This window comes from Hyla sarda, chromosome 11 (genome assembly GCF_029499605.1).
Source record: "Hyla sarda isolate aHylSar1 chromosome 11, aHylSar1.hap1, whole genome shotgun sequence".
In the NCBI taxonomy this organism is placed as follows: Eukaryota; Metazoa; Chordata; class Amphibia; order Anura; family Hylidae; genus Hyla; species Hyla sarda.
The window spans coordinates 23,711,045-23,728,852 of NC_079199.1; the positions used below are offsets into that span (position 1 = coordinate 23,711,045).

A 17,808-nucleotide genomic window follows, 5' to 3' on the forward strand; every position below is an offset into this window, starting at 1 on the left:
GGTATATTATATACAGGGCACATATAGGTATATTATATACAGGGCACATATAGGTATATTATATACAGGGCACATGTAGATATATTGTAAACAGACCATATATAGGTATATTATATACAGCACACATATATAGGTATATTATATACAGGGCACATATAGATATATTGTATACAGCCCACATATATAGGTATATTATATACAGGGCACATATAGATATATTGTATACAGCCCATATATAGGTATATTATATACAGCGCACATATATAGGTATATTCTATACAGGGCACATATAGATATATTGTATACAGCCCATATATAGGTATATTATATACAGGGCACATATATAGGTATATTATATACAGGGCACATATAGATATATTGTACACAGCCCACATAGATATATTATATACAGGACACATATAGGTATATTATATACAGCCCACATATAGGTATATTATATACAGCCCACATATAGGTATATTATATACAGGGCACATATATAGGTATATTAAATACAGGGCACATATATAGGTATATTATACACAGGGCACGTATAGGTATATTATACACAGGGCACGTATAGGTATATTATATACAGCCCGCGTATAGGTATATTATATACAGCCCACATATAGGTATATTATATACAGCCCACATATAGGTATATTATATACAGGGCACATATAGGTATATTATATACAGCCCACATATAGGTATATTATATACAGGGTACATATAGGTATATTATATACAGCCCACATATAGGTATATTATATACAGCCCACATATATATATGTATATTATATACAGCCCACATATAGGTATATTATATACAGCCCACATATATATATGTATATTATATACAGCCCACATATAGGTATATTATATACAGGGCACATATATAGGTATATTATATACAGCCCACATATAGGTATATTATATACAGCGCACATATTGGTATATTATATACAGGCACATATACTGTATACAGAGCACATAGGTATAATATATATACAGCCCGCTTCACACCACATATTGGCCCAGATTTATCAAACTTAATGAGGGAAAAACTGGAGTGATTTTCCCACAGCAACCAATCACAGCTCAGGTTTCACTGATTTTGTCTTGTTGAAATATCTATCCCCAGCTTAATTCACACTTTGTGACTGAATTCTTTCCATTATGCTTAAGTATCTGCTGATATTAACCCCTTAACGACCCGGGGTTTTTCTGTTTTTGCATTTTCGTTTTTACCTTACCTTTAAAAAATCATAACTCTTTCAATTTTGCACCAAAAAATCCATATGATGGCTTATTTTTTTGCGCCACCAATTCTACTTTGTAATGACATCAGTCATTTCACCCAAAAATCTACGGCAAAATGGAAAAAAAAATAATTGTGAGACAAAATTTAAGAAAAAACACAATTTTGTAACTTTTTGGGGCTTCCGTTTCTACGCAGTACATTTTTCGGTAAAAATGACACCTTCTCTTTATTCTGTAGGTCCATACGATTAAAATGATCCCCTACTTATATAGGTTTGATTTTGTCGCACTTCTGGTAAAAATCATAACTACATGCAGGAAAATTTATATGTTTAAAATTGTTATCTTCTGACCCCTATAACTTTTTTATTTTTCCGCATACGGGATAGTTTGAGGGTTAATTTTTAGTGCCGTGATCTGAAGTTTTTAGCGGTACCATTGTATTGTATTGATTGGACTTTTTGATTGCTTTTTATTCATTTTTTCATGGTATAAAAAGTGAACACCCTATTTTAAACTTTGGAATTTTTTTGCACGTACGCCATTAACCATACATTTTAATTAACAATATATTATTTATAATTCGGACATTTCCGCACGTGGCGATACCACATATGTTTATTTTTATTTACACAGGTTTTTTTTTTTTAAATGGGAAACGGGGGGGGGGGGGGTGATTCTTACTTTTACTAGGGAAGGGGTTAAATGATCTTTATTAACTTTTTTTTCCACTTTTTTTTTGCAATGTAATAGCCCCTATATGGGGCTATAACACTGCACACACTGATCTTTTACATTGATCATTGTTATCCCATAGGATAACATTGATCAATGATTCTGCCTCTTGACTGCTCATGCCTGGATCTCAGGTAAGGAGCAGTCATTCGGCAATCGGACAACAGGAGGCAGGTAGGGACCCTCCACGTATACTTTAGCTATTCAGGACGCTGTGATTTCGCCATGGCGGTCCCGAACATCCCACTGAGCTAACCGGGGGTGGTTTACTTTCACTTTAGATGCGATTATCAACTTTGAACGCTGCGTCTAAAGGGTTAATAGCACGCGGCACCGGGATCAGTGCCACGCACTTTTAGCCACGGGTCCCGGACGATGTTCGTGGCCCCGCGTTATAGAAAGGGAAAGGACTCAGGACGTACCGGTACGTCCTGGGTCAAGGGTTAAAGGGGTACTCCAGTGGAAAACATTTATTTATTTTCAAATCAACTGGTTCCAGAAAGTTAAATAGATTTTTAAATTACTTCTATTAAAAAATCTTAATCCTTCCAGTACTTATCAGCTGCTGTGTGCTCCAGAGGAAGTTGTGTAGTTCTTTCCAGTCTGACCACAGTGCTCTCTGCTGACACCTCTGTCCATATCAGGAACTTTCCAGAGCAGGAGAGGTTTGCTATGGGGATTACCTCCTGCTCTGGACAGTTCCTGACATGGACAGAGGTGTCAGCAGAGAGCACTGTGGTCACACTGAAAAGAACAATTCAACTTCCTCTGGAGCATACAGCAACTGATAAGTACTGGAAGGATTAAGATTTTTTAATAGAAGTAATTTGCAAGTCTGTTTAACTTTCTGCCACCAGTTGATTTAAAAAAAAATATATTTTCTTCCAGAGTATCCCGTTGGCACATCCGCAGCATAAAATACGCTGCAGATGCGCCCTGTGCGACCCTGCCCTAAAAATAGAATATCTCTCCATCAAAAATCAAAACGTCATACCACTGTGATCACTGTGGATAGAGCTCCATACAATAATGCGTTAGAGAACTTGTACAAGTCTTTGTTTTGTTTATTGAACAGTCGAGGAAGGTATTTTTTGTCGAAACACATCCTGCTACTCTATTTGCAAAGATGTTGTACTGAATAACATCTTTGGTGAAAGCAGAGATCTTTATGCTATTACTTTACAGATTCATTTCTACCTACGTGCACCAACACCCACGGAAGGGCCGACAACAACCTACATTCTGCTATTTGTCGAAATAAGAAACTTGCACAACAGAAGGATGCATTTAAGAAATGGACTGAACGTAAATACTAGTTAATTACATCTGGTCAATTAAACTCATTTGGGGGAATTTATTATTTTGTTTAGAGCAGTTTTTGCATGTATATTTGTTTCAAAGTCGGTGGAGCGCAGCATCTCATACTCTTTTTTTTTTTTTTAAACTTTTTGGTTTACATCTTTTTTTTTTAAAAATGTGTACAGACCAGCTATTTAGCACACTCTAGCGCAGAAAAAACGGTGGCCCGCACTCAACGTTAAACTTCAGACTTCCTGCTCCGACATGGATAGTTCTACGGACCCAGTTCCAGACTTGCTGCAGGGTGCTCAGAGGGTACTGCCGGAGGGTTTCGCGCGGTGTGCGCTTCTTCCGGCCTCGTTCGAGGCCGGAAGAAGCGCACACCGCGCGAAATCACCGTCAGTCACCTCTGAACGCCCTGCAGCAGCCGGACTCGTTCATAAGGACCATGGTCTCCCGCATTGGGCTCAATCATCCTGTCTGTAGCCTAACAATAGTGCCACTTTATCTTTTTAGTTGTGAGACCAGCTATTTAGGTTAGTCTTTTGCAGTGGTGATGAATTTATCAACGGAGATTTTTTTTATTTTAAAAGTTGGAAACTTTTAAGCAACAACCACCAAAAAGTCTGAAACATACACCAGCCCAGACTTAGCTTGAAATTTCAGAAAATGTGTACCTGTACAAAATGTATCAAATTTGGTGCACGTACACATTACCAGCACTCAAACATGCTTCATCTACACCCAGCACTCAAACAAAAATGCTTCATCTACACCCACAATGATGAATGCCCCCCAATGGGCCCATCACGTTGTATCCTTTAGCTATATCCTTGATATATACAACATTTTACAAGGTTACAGAATCCAACAACCAGGAGTGTTCCGCAGTTTCCCCTTCTCCTGATTGTAATTGAAACTCGCTATAGAATCTTTTCTTGTTCAGACTTGAAGCGAGGCGTGGTCTGGCGAGCAATAGAAGCTTTGGATGGAATTCCAGGAATGCTTCTCTGGGTTCTATGTGGGTTGCACAGTAAGGTCAGCAGCAGTTTCACTCCCTTCTTTCTTTATTTCTCCATTCTCTTTATGTCAAGTACTTGTGAAATACTCAGTATGCTTCCGGATTTATCCTTATATCTATCGGTCAGGTTGGTTGAGTTCACACTTGCCTTAGGGGATCCATTGTATTTTTTTTTATATTTTTCACCAAAAAAGGGAACAGATCTGAAGCTAGGGAAGACGGGAACATTGGGAAGTAAAAGATGAAAGTAGAAACATATTTGAAAACTAAAACGATGTAAAATTAAAGGGGTAGTCCAGGGAACTGAACTTATCATACACTTATCCCCTATGCTGAAAACGGGATGCCGATGCATACAGTAATAGAGGGCAGCAGGTGACTCCATTTGTGTCATTAACATGAATGGCATCCACTGCTCTCTGTTACAGTATGTGTCTGCATCCCATTATCGTTGATACCTCTGACGGGCAGATGTTGAAGCACGGGCAGTGTTAAAACAGCAGAGAACAAAATAGCTATCAGGCACTGCAGGACCGAGTCCGTTAACTAAGCGCAGAGAACAATCAACTGCTGGTGGACACCTGCTGCTGTTGGATCAGTGAGGTGGTGCTGACAATTATGCATAGACTGCAAAGAATCGCACTCACCAGTCAGAAGATCCAGTTGTAGAAGACTTTATTCCATGTGAATATAGAGCAGAATACAATGAAACAGTGGTTCCATAAGCGGGGAGTTTCGTGTCATGATCGGACGCCTCTTCCGGCCAAGTGTGTACACACTTGGCCGGAAGAAGCATCCGATTGTGACGCTCGGACACACTTGTACACACTTGGCCAGAAGAAGCGTTCAATCGGGACGCAAATCTAGTTGTCACCTAGGGGTGTGCCCCTGCGTCCTGAGAGGAGCTGCTCTCACTCCCCGCTTATGGAACCACTGTTTCATTGTATGCCACTCTATATTCACATGGAATAGAGTCTTCTACAACTGGATCTTCTGACCGGTGAGTGCGATTCTTTGCAGTCTTCTGTTCATAAAATGCAGTGAGAACCTAGCCTCAATTTTTCAAAAACTGAAAGATGTAAGGACTTTATACATCACACTTATCTATGGTCAATGATGTGTGCTTTAAAAAAAAAAAAGAAAAAAAAAATGCGTTGCATGGCCAAAGATCACTGAGACGCTCCCCCTAAATCATGCTACATTGTAGCAAAAGTAAGTGAATGGGGTCACATTGCAATCTGCAAGTGGTCGCGACCTGACAATCATTAGACATCCAGTAAAGATGGCTTTTTGGCCAAGGTTATGGCCTCTTGTCCCTGTTTACTTACATTAGCTGCGATTTTTGACAACGCAACCCATGGCCACTGTCACTATGTAGCCTTAGCTTTATATGAACTTATATCCTGAATTATTGATTACAAAGCCACACAGATGCATGTGTACAGGGTTAGGCTATGTTCACACATCAGAATTTCCTCATAAAGTTGCGGAATTCTAACCATATGATGCGGATGTGGAATTCCGCATGTTTCTGCATATATTCGGAATTCATGCGAAATTCATGCGTAAATTATGGAAAATGGAATTTTTGTTTTATTGCTCTGGTTACATTTTGTGCAGAATCCACACAAACTTCATGCAAATTATGCACAAAATCTGCATAAATCCGCATTTGCGTGAAGAAAAAAAAAGAGCCCCAATGACTTCAAAAGGATTCCGCATCCGAATTCTGCATGAAATTAGAGTAGGACCTTTCTTTATGCGGAATGCGGAAAGCAGGATTTCCGTAGCAGGAAGACCAATGTGGAAATTCTACTGTGTGAACAGGACAGCGAAATCCCATTGAAGTGTATTTGCTCTAAATGTATGCGGAAATTAAATGCAGAATTAGATGCGGAAATCCATCCAGAATTTCCATTGTGTGAACATAGACTTACAAATTCCCGATTCCCATACATTGGACAAAGGATGTTAGCAGATTTGGAATCCATACCTAAATCTTCATCAAATCCTGAATGTGGGAATGAGACCTAAGAGAATGCAGAAAACAATGCCGTTCAGTAATAATAACATACATAGCAAATATATTACCATTACTTACATCTCTATATAACCACATCTGACATTTTCTTTTCAAAAGGCTTTATTCAATTTTGAAAAATATGAACAATAGAATTATCAAAAACAACACAGCATAAGAAAATACAGATCAATTGTTATACAAGATGTTCATAATTACAACGGGTTCGTTGAGCGAGGCTTAATATATATCAGATCAACAGCTTACTTCCTTAGCAAGGCCACAATCACAATCCAGTTGTGGCAGCAGTCCGCCAAGCTGCTATTGGGGGTAACTCCAAATAGACTAATTCTCTATATATAAGCAAAGAGGAGGAGTCCACGCTACAGCCATATTTCTACTACATGTTACGTGAATAAAGGTTCTGATGGAGTCGGAGGATACACATACTACAAAGACAGACACACGAGGGAAGACTAACCAGACAAAATAGGAGGACAAAGAAAGTGGGAGAGAAGAAGAAGAGGAAAGGGAATGGGGAAAAGATAAAGGAAGTAAAGAGAGAGAGAGATCCGCGTGACCCAACAGAATCAAGAGGGATTATCCAAATACTCCACCCACGGTTGCCAGGTAGCATCAAATGACTTTTGAGAATCACACAGCAGGCTAGTCAATTTGTCATTAGTCATAATCCAATTTAACTTGGAACGAATCAGCTGGAAAGGGACAGAAGCCGATTTCCAACTAGTTGCAATAGCAATCTTAGCGGCCAAAAAAATATAATAAATCAGTTTACGTGAGCCTTTGGAAATGTTAGGAATCGGGGCATTGAGTAAAGCTTGTTCCGGAGTTTTCCGGAGATTAACACCCGTTACAGAAAGGATAAAGTGGTATACCCGTATCCAAAAACGTTTAACACGAGGGCAGTCCCACCAAATGTGAATCAAAGTGCCCCTCTGTTGACAGTTGCGAAAACAAAGGGGGAAGCTGAGGGGTACATCTTCGATATCCTAGACGGAACCAAGTACCATCTCAGGAGGACTTTCCAGCCCACTTCCTGCAAGGACGTATTGATAGAGAGTTTGGAAGTAGTAGCAGCGCTAAGGGCCCAATCTTGTAACTCAAATGTTCTCCCCAGGTCCCCCTCCCATACGGGAGTTTGTTGGAGGAACCTAATAGAATGTTATAGACAGCAGAAATTGAACCTTTGCTATCTGCGGCCATAAAGCACAAGGAGTCGTATGGGGTGCGACAAGTGATATCCATCCCTTGTTTTTTCATATCCGACAAAAAAATTGACAATTTGATTATAGCGAAATTATTCTAAGTCGGGTAATTTATAGAAAGAACGAAGGTAAGCCACTGATTTAATGCTAAGCCTGTCGATAAAGTCACCTATGCGAAATAGACCCCTTTCAGACCACAAGGTGAATGCCAAGAAGACCATGCCCAGAGGAAATTTAGGATTGTGTAATAGTGGGGCTGCCAGGTCGATTGTCGAGGGAATCGATTGCGAAGGCTATCCCATAGTGCTAATGATTGAGAAAGGACAGGGGAAAGGATCGGAGGTCGCTCAATAGTAACCCATTGGGAGCAGGAATGTCTAGCGTGAATCTGAGCTAATTGAGCTAGTCTAGCCGCTTGGTAATTTTTTTTAGATTAGGTACCCCTAGGCCCCCCTGAGACTGTGAGGTAAATAGCGTCTTACGTCCCACTCTACTACCCCTAGATCCAATGCTGAAGAGGGAAGAGAGATCGGGAGGGAGCGTAAAGCAATCTAGGCAATAAATTCATTTTAACGGAGGCAATCCTGCCTAACCATGACAAAGAGAAGCTAGACCAGGTACGCAGATCGTTCCTTATCTCGCGAAATAAGGGAGGGTAATTAGCGTAAAAAAGGGCAGAGGTCAAAGGGGTCAATTGAATACCCAAGTAGGGCAAACTATGTGTGGCCCATTGAAAATCAAAGTTTAGCTTTAAGAGTTTAACAGTCCTATCTGGCAGATTAATGTTCAAAGCTACCGATTTGGAAGAATTCAATTCTAAACCCGAAACCTCTGAAAAATGTTGTAAGACCTGAAATAAGTTGGGGAGCGAAGGTAAGGGAGAAGAGAAAGTCAGTAGAAGATAGTCTGCAAAAAGCGCCAGTTTATGTTCGCCCATCCCCACCCCGATACCCCTGATTGAGGAAGAGTTACGAATAATGGTCGCTAGGGGTTCCATTGCAAGAGCAAATAGGGCGGGGGAGAGGGGACCACATCTGACATTTTAATGATAAAAAAAACCTGCTCCTATATGGTACAATAAGTGTTTCTTACACAATCGCCTACGTAAAGCACTGTGTACAAAATCCTGTATGTGGATAGTTCTGCCTGTCCAGCCAAGAGTTAAATGGACTAGACAAAGTTTCTATGACAACCATATAAAACCTAAAGTGATTTAAGATGTGTGTTGTATAATACATACGTTATACCGGTGCCAACATTCCCCTGCTGCCATAGTTTATCCAGGCCCCAGTCTTCACACAGAGTCATTTGCCTTGGCGAGGTGGGGGGGGGGGGGGGGATGTGCTATGTGGGGTATTTAAGGTAAAGATGTGCCATCCAGTCCTGTCACTGCAGCTTCTCTATGCTACAAGTGGCTTAAAATACCAACATAACAGGATGTCAAGCACTTCATACACATCCTAGATGCTATCTATGCTAAAATGACATCTTGCAGAATAAATTAAGTGGCACTGGCACATTGCAGTATTCAGTTTCTAAAGTTAACCAATATACTGTAGGTCAAAATAATACTTACCATAAAGCGTGGTGGTTACACTTATGTAGGCTGCATTGAGATAATTTTCGAGTCCTATACATGTAGGGTATACATTCGGAAAATGGGCTCTGTTAGACTATGTTGGTTTCAATACCTACAGAAAACCTACCATGTAAATAAATATACCATTACAACTCATTAACTCATTACAAAAGCCCAAAAGTTAGTTGATTGATAATTCATAGTACAAAATTATAACAAGTACAACCCCCCCCCCCTAAACAACATACAACACTGAGGACATGCAGTATTACAAACAAGGTTGTAGGAGAATATTGCAATATCATCTGTGTACAAAAATATATATAATATACACAGATATGTACCTGGGGCTACCAGTACCTGTACAGCAAAGGTGGGTGATGGAACTATGAACACTGGTTGCTATAGGCAACTACGGTAATGTAAATAAATATAAAACATACACAAACAGATCAGCAACTAATACAACAGTAGATCATGGTATGGGCCATAGGTAGTAGATCAAGTCTATGGGCCAATTGGCAACACGTTGGGTTGCATGTCGGCATCACTTTTAGGCTGGATGTCAAAGGACAGCCTACCATAGAGGTAAAAACCTGATCTGTATCATCTTAATCCAGATGCACATTGTTTAAAGAAATCCCTTAGAGAACATAACACATTTGGCAGATGGTTCCTCTGAGATGTTACTTGTTGGCTCAGTTGGCTCTCTACAACTCTTTCCCCTCCTCTCTATTCTCTGTCTACTGTATGGGCACCCCTAGAAGGTTAGTCTTTACTGTATCTTAACATTTGTCCATCAGCTCTGCTTATAGGGCCTCCTGTGCTCCATGAACCAAACACCAACTGACCTGTAAAACCTGCACCCTTAGGATTACTGATAGTATGCACTTGGGCAAGCTGCCCCTAATTTAACCACTTAATGATGACTGGACCCTTTTTTTTAACTTTACCTTTACCGCTCAGAGTGCTCCACCCTGACCAGATTGGTTGAGGAATTGCTCTCCAAAAGTGGTTTTACTCCATCACAATTTTTTCAATATCAGCAATGTTTCATCTGCCTCACGCACTGGACAATGGCTGTGTGAGGGAGCTGAAACGTTGCTCATCTTGAAAACATTGTGATGGAATAAAAACACCTTTTTTTCTATACCATGGTGTGCTGGGTGAACGCTGAACATCTGAATGGTGGACCTTAGACTGACCAGGGTTCGTACATCTGCCATCACTTTCAGATGTTCTGCTCTCCATTGACTAGATACAGTACATAGAACTCTGGAAAAAATTAAAAGACCACTACAAAATATTGGTTTCTCTTGTTTTACTATTCATAGGTATTTGTAAAATGAACAGATTTGTTTTATTCTTTTTAACATTTTTGCTATGCTAAATAGTTGTTTTTTAAATATTGGCTGTATCACACAGAGTTCATATGGTATGCTATCTATTCTGTATATATATTTTTTACTAGCTTAGGATAATGATTTTAAATTTGTCTATAAAATCTTCTATGTGTATATATATATATATTTTTTTTGTCCATAATATAAGATCGGCTTATTGAAATACATAGTATTGAGGGACCACTATTTGAAAGACTATGGTTCATAGTGAGGGGGATGGATGAATTAGCTTGTGACCATAGTGGTAGAGCGCACAGCTACAAGTGATACACATAGGGGTATGTCAGGACGTTGCCCGAGAATGAATGAATGACGGAGTGTATTCTGGAGCGCACTGCGCAAGCGCAAGCAATGAAATTTGCAGTATGGAGCGCGCATGCGTGGTTGATATGTGGAGCTACGGATGTGATCCGGAAGTCTGCAGTATGGAGTGTGCATGCGTGGTTGATATGTGGAGCTACGGGTGTGATCCGGAAGTTCAAGCGAGCGACAGCGCTCGGGTAGGAGACCCGGAACTAGAATCGAGCGGCAGCGTTCGGACATGAAACCACAGAGACTCACAGGTATCTCCTTCTGGTCAAACAGACCTTTGCAATTAAGTTGATTATGTAATATATATAAGACAGATGTAAGGAAATAGAAGCACAACACCCCTGAGGAAGTTGCCGACGGGCAACGGAACGCGTGGGGTCTTTAGGGGGGCACTTGCCTGGTAACACCTCCATTAACCGTCCTGTGTCACTTCACCACTACTTGCTACATGAGAATACAGGTTGTATATGGGCTGTTGTGATGAATTTAGTGTTATGCGGTAGCTTATTTGCATGACATAGTGACGATATTGATGTACTGTAATAGGCATGTGCCCTGGGTGGGGATCCCTTTGTTGAGGGAGCTCACCCTGTTTTGTGCTTTGGCTGCTTTAGGCCTGTTTTAAATGTTTTTAAGAACCTTGTCTGTCTTTTTGATTCATGTATTAATAAAGAGTACTTTTTTTGATATTTATGGGTGTGCGCTGTTTTGCGTGTTTCTTTTTCTTTCTGGATACAGAGTGCTCCACCCTGACCAGATTGGTTGAGGAATTGCTCTCCAAAAGTGGTTTTACTCCATCACAATTTTTTCAATATCAGCAATGTTTCATCTGCCTCACGCACTGGACAATGGCTGTGTGAGGGAGCTGAAACGTTGCTCATCTTGAAAACATTGTGATGGAATAAAAACACCTTTTTTTTCTATACCATGGTGTGCTGGGTGAACGCTGAACATCTGAATGGTGGACCTTAGACTGACCAGGGTTCGTACATCTGCCATCACTTTCAGATGTTCTGTTCTCCATTGACTAGATACAGTACATAGAACTCTGGAAAAAATTAAAAGACCACTACAAAATATCGGTTTCTCTTGTTTTACTATTCATAGGTATTTGTAAAATGAACAGATTTGTTTTATTCTTTTTAACATTTTTGCTATGCTAAATAGTTGTTTTTTTAATTCAAATTACCTTTAAAAGGGGTACTCCGCTGCTAGGCATCTTATCCCATATGCAAAGAACGACATGACGGTCAACACGCCCCCTCCCAGACATGAATGGAGGGGGCGTGTCATGGGGCCGCCGGCTCCAAGCGTTCATACAAAATGTTCAGAATGCCAGAGAACAGGAGTACTGCTTTAAGGTACTATTTGCACTGTTTTTGCCATCCAAACTATGTTCACAGAAACAAAAATGAAGCATACAAAGAAAAGAACACAGAACCTTCTGTGAAGAATAGTGGAGGCTCGGTGATGTTTTGGGGCTGCTTGCTGCATCTGGCACAGGGTGTCCTGAATCTGTACAGGGTACAATGAAATCTCAAGACTATCAAGACATTCTGGAGCGAAATGTGCTGCTCAGTGTCAGGAAGCTTGGTCTCAGTCGCAGGTCATGGGTTCTCTATGACCTGCGACTGATTGCTGAGAAAGATCAATCTCTGGCATCTGTGGCCAGCAGATACCTGTTTATATACACACTTTTGTGAAGCGTGGGATGCCAATGCTGGCTCTGATAGGCTAGCTCCCTCTGCCCATAGCAGGGACGGGTGGTGCCAGGCCACATGGCACTCATTCCCTGGACAACCAGGGGACGCTGCATGGCAAAAGATGAGCATGGCACAAGAGCCCGGACTGGACATGTTGTGGGAGCGTGGCCAGGTAAGCTCCTGCCTGATAGCAGTGTATTATGCCTGTTAGAGCCTTCTGGGTAGGGTATGGTTGGCAGCAAGTTCTTGAGTTGACGTGTTAAAAGCAGGAAATGTAAGCAAGCCTGAAGATTAAAGGGACTTTATTATGAGTAAATTTTTTGTGATGGATCGATGACTAGTTCATCTCCTGAATATCAGGTTTTGTCACTATCTGCTGTTAGTGACTGTACGTTCCCCATTGCTATAAAATACGCATACATGCCAACGATTAAAAAGAAGTAAAACAAGACTCAATACTCAAGGGAATCTCAATAAAACAGCAGACAACAATCTGTGTTGTATTATTAATAGTGTAAAACTGTCTAACACCGGCAACGCTGAAGGAAGTTGAACAGAAATGAATGGCCCATAAACAAATTCTTCAAGGATTCAAGGCAAATTGAATGTCATTCATGACAGCACACTCTAGCAGCGAATTACTTCAGAGCTTTTAAGCCACCCTCCAGTCGAAACAAAAAAATTCACTTTACATGGCAAATGTGCAGTCAACATACCTGGTACCCAAATCAGGAATGATGCTTCTGCCTTTGTTTCTTCACAAAATAGTCACCAGTCTCAGTCTTCGTAATGCAGAGCATTGTTAGATAGTCTGAGACACACGCGCCCCTCCACCGTAGCAGTGATGACCCCCGAGGTGGCTGCAGGCTGGTACTTTTAGGGTTCGAAGGGATATTCTGATATAATGAACCCCTGGATGCCGGTTTGGCTGGTAACAAAAATATACTTCTAATTTATTAATTTACTTTTAATTTGTAATAAACCAAAAAGAGCTTAATGCATCTAAAGAGCAAACAAAGAGCTAAAAAAAAGTGATATATACCCAAAGGATAGGGGGTAATATGTCTAATCGCGGGGTCTTAACGAATGCTGGGTTCTGGCGGCAGTGGAGGGGGCGTGACGTCACAACCACTGCCGCCAGAACCCAGAGTTCGTTCAGAACACCGGTGCTGCGCGGACATTTTTTCCCCTATCCTTTGAATATAATATGATGTCTAGCAGTGGAGTACCCCTTTAAGGAAACTGTTAATGCACTGTGTTCTGCTTGCACTGCACAGGATCCAAGTGTACAAGTAAGTGGTAAAAGGTAGAAAAAAATCTTACAACTACCTTTGTAGTATAGAGAGCCTTGAAAGGGTTGGCCAGGCCAGAGGTAGATTGAAGGAGATGCAGTACTTTTGGTAGTAATGTTACAGCTTTAAAGATTACCTAGGGCGAGTGAAGGGGGGGGGGGGGGTGGAGGGGTAAGGCGCGGTCAGGAGTTAGAATAGGAGGAAGGAGGCTTGCCATCAGAAGGACATGCAATGTTTTATATCAAGATCCAAAACTGATAAAAAATGGGACAAGCGTATGGGCAATGGATGGCAGAAAGGTAGGGGACTTATACCATAGGGACAAGGACATTATTGCATTTACCACTGTGGTAAATGCTAAGTACATCTTAAGAGGGGGAAGGATGAGAAATCAATCACAAGGCTATACAGATGGAAGACCAGAACAAACAGGGCTTCATTTTGGGAGTTAAAAGAATTTTCATAACATTCTGTTGTACGAAGAGCCAAGAAGTGTCTGGGTGGTCGCCCATTCTTGTGTGTACTGGTCAGCAGAGAAGAAAGCCAAGAAGAGACCCTATGGGATGCAGTTGGAAATACCAAGAAAAGTTGTCAAGGTGCTGTGGATTAGAAGATGGGATCTGAGGTTAGTACAGCTGAATAGGCTGATGGTGGCAGCACTGGCATGAACATCTTGGATGCCTTAACTTAGGATGCTGCAGGGATGTATTGATAGAAAGCATGAAGGCCAGGTAATAAATTGGGATGGCGTCATAAAATAAACTAAAGGGCTGTACCAAGGTCAAGTAGGAAAGTTAAAGAGTCACTCCAGATCAACGGTATGTTCCACTCCTAGATTAAAGGAGTACTCCGGCAAAAATAAACTTATCCCCTTCCCACAGGATAGGGGATAAGTAGCTGATCGCGGGGGTCCGACCGCTGGGGCCCCCACAATCTCCAGGACGTGACCCTGGCGCTCTAAGTGAGGAGCACATGTCGTCTACCAGTAGACAGCACGCGCTGCATTCATTTATATGGGAGCGCCGATGGTGCCCAAGAGGTGTACTCTGGTCTTTATTTCACTGTATTAATGGAATTTGTGAATAGATACTTACCTGTTACCTACCTGATACTTTTGATGATTGTAATATAAGATAGAAACCAACACAGTGATCCATGAAAGTAATATGCCTATCCTGATCACAATATAATTAGTCATCTGAGAGACATTATTTATTTTATTTTAATTTACTTTATTTCACTGTATTAGTGGAATTTGTTAATAGATACTTACCCGTTTGCGAATGCGATTTATATGCCATAGAGGTGGACATCTAAGGTAACTTTATGATAAATCTTAGATATACGGTCATTGTATACCGGACAGAATGAGAACCAATCTATCAGTTTTGGTGCTCTATGTAAATATTCACAGCCATCCTATATGCACAGCCATCCCATATGATAGTGTAGGCATATGCACATGATAAACTTCTAAGTCCGGGCCCATGCGCGGAAGGGGGGCTTTGTGCTATAGTGCAGGCGTATCGCGGCACCGATATGGCAGAGTTTCTAAGTTCGCGCGCGTGCGCGTCAGAGACATTCGGGAATACAGCAGATGGCAGATAAATTCTAAGTCCCCGCGCGCGCGCGACTGTGAACAAGATGGCCCTGCGATCATGTGATAGATCACATGAGCGGGCGCAATGCGGAAATATGGCGCATAGAGCTGACAGGTAAGACAGCAACATAGTGATTGGACAATCCAGGACAGGTTAACCGGAATGGATTTCTGTGATTGGTTCCTTAACATTAAGCACTCAGGATAGGTTGATATACCTGTCGCTGAGTGATGACAGCACAAATAGACCATATATAAGGAAGTGCTTGACACGTGGGAAGGTGTTTGCCCATTGTTCCTCCTGAGGACGGTGCAGTAGCGCCGAAACTAGTAGAAGGGGGCAAATGATAGTGTTTTAAATCTGTCTCGGCCCACTCAGATAAAGGGAAACTGCAGTTCCCTATGCAATCATACTAGTGAATTTACTCACAGTTATCAGAACACAGTGGACCTTGACATGAGATTTTAACGTTTTGGTCACAAATATTTTATCAGAGCACCATTAAAAGTTAAGTTTTAGGGAAGTCTCCCTGCAATAGGGATCTTGTGCCCTGGGCTTTCTTTGCCCCGGGCTTTAGTAATTTTTCGTAGAAAGTGATCCCTGACTTCCTTTAGGGACCAATTGTGTATACTCTGGTCTTTTCGGCGCTCCCATAGAAATTAAGAGAGCGCATGCCGACTGCAGCACATGCTCCACACTGAGCACCGGGTTCTGTCCCAGTGATCGCGGGGGGCCCCAGTGGTCGGACACCCTGCGATCAGCTACTTATCCCCTATCCTGTGTATAGGGGATAGGTAAATTTTTTTGTTATTTTTGCCAGAGATCTCCTTTAAGCATGGTGAGGGTAGATGCCTGCCCTGTTCAGCTTCTTGCCCAGATCCCTACTAAAGAGGACTTTCGCTCACTTATTGCTGAAGTCAAAGATCCCTGCCAGGCGGTAATCTCGTCCCTACGCCAAGACTTGCAGCATGTTTCTAACAAGGTGGAGGGTCTGGAGGATGCTCATGATTCCACCAGGGCTTATATCACCCAACCCCAGTCTACCATTGCCTCTCAGACAGAATTTCTTGGTGATCTCCATTTGCATGTTGAGGACTTGGACAATTGGGGAGACGTAATAACATCCGGGTACAGGGTGTGTTAATGTTATTACGGTCTTCCTGCATTTTTGGTCACCTGTTATTTTTCTTCTAGCAAGTGTTCTTTTGGTGTGGCCCTAGGGAGGGGTGTCTCACCTTTTGGTGGTAGGTTTCTAGTGTCATTCACCCATTTCCCCCCCTTGAGGCTGTGACAATGGACTACCTGTGTTCTGGGTATTTGTCGACCCAGTCCCCCTGCTAGGGTTTCGGCCTCCGTATTGGCCGTTTGGTCATTGGCTCTTTTTTTGATCTGTTCTGTTTTTGTCTTTGTTGTCTTGTTGTTTGTTTGTCATCTTGTCGTCCTTTTGTTTCTTTTCCCCTCTCTCGTTTTCTCTAGGTCCTTGTGGCTGGACTTCTGTCTGTGGTCTCTGTTGCTGTTAGTCTGGAGCGGCACTTCTGGCATTCTTTGTGAGTATGTCTTTATTGCTTCTCCTTCATCCACCATAGTTAAGTGTGTCTCACTGAATGCTAAGGGTCTTAACTCCCCCACGTAAGCGGCGTTTACTGCAGCGTGAGCTGGTTGCACTGCGGGCCGATATTGTATTCCTTCAGGAAACACACCTTGACTGTTCTGTATCCTTTCAGTTTCTTCATTATCTTTAGCCACAGGTTTTCCCTGCTTATTCTGTTAGAAAGGTTGCTGGGGTTGCTATTCTTGTCTCTAGATCCTGTCCTCTTCTTTCCTTGATTCCCAGGGGTGTTTTGTGGTGGTGGAGGGTGTCTTAGGTGGTGTATCACTCTTGCTTTGTAATTAGAGATGAGCGAACTTACAGTAAATTCGATTCGTCACAAACTTCTCGGCTCGGCAGTTGATGACTTATCCTGCGTAAATTAGTTCAGCCTTCAGGTGCTCCGGTGGGCTGGAAAAGGTGGATACATTCCCAGGAAAGAGTCTCCTAGGACTGTATCCACCTTTTCCAGCCCACCGGAGCACCTGAAAGCTGAACTAATTTATGCAGGATAAGTCATCAACTGCCGAGCCGAGAAGTTCGTGACGAATCGAATTTACTGTAAGTTCGCTCATCTCTATTTGTCATCCTTATGCTCCTTATACTTCAGACTGCATTTCCTGATTTTGGACTACTGCCAGGCCAGCAGAAGTCCACAGTTCGTGCAAGAGATGGGGGAGAAATGTGCTGTGGACAAGTTGGGAGACAACTGGCGGCAGCTTTTTTAAAAACCAATAAAACATCGAAAACTTTATTTTTTTTT

The 17,808-nt window shown here is 41.7% G+C and overlaps 1 protein-coding gene across 3 annotated transcripts in view; it reads right to left on the reverse strand.

Annotated features, from left to right (window-relative positions):
* NUBPL (NUBP iron-sulfur cluster assembly factor, mitochondrial) overlaps window positions 1–17,808 on the reverse strand; it is a 62,853-nt gene that overhangs the window by 10,872 nt on the left and 34,173 nt on the right. The window contains exons 12-14 of one of the 3 annotated variants that reach the window (XR_008849011.1): window positions 9,144–9,269; window positions 6,315–6,351; window positions 3,776–4,530 (exon numbers count right to left, since the gene is read on the reverse strand). The exons of 1 other annotated variant lie outside the window; for it this stretch is intronic. The gene's annotated coding sequence lies outside the window, so the exon portion shown is untranslated. Of the gene's footprint in view, window positions 1–3,775; window positions 4,531–6,314; window positions 6,352–9,143; window positions 9,270–17,808 lie in introns of those variants that run through there. One more of the 3 variants, XR_008849012.1, reaches the window with a different exon arrangement.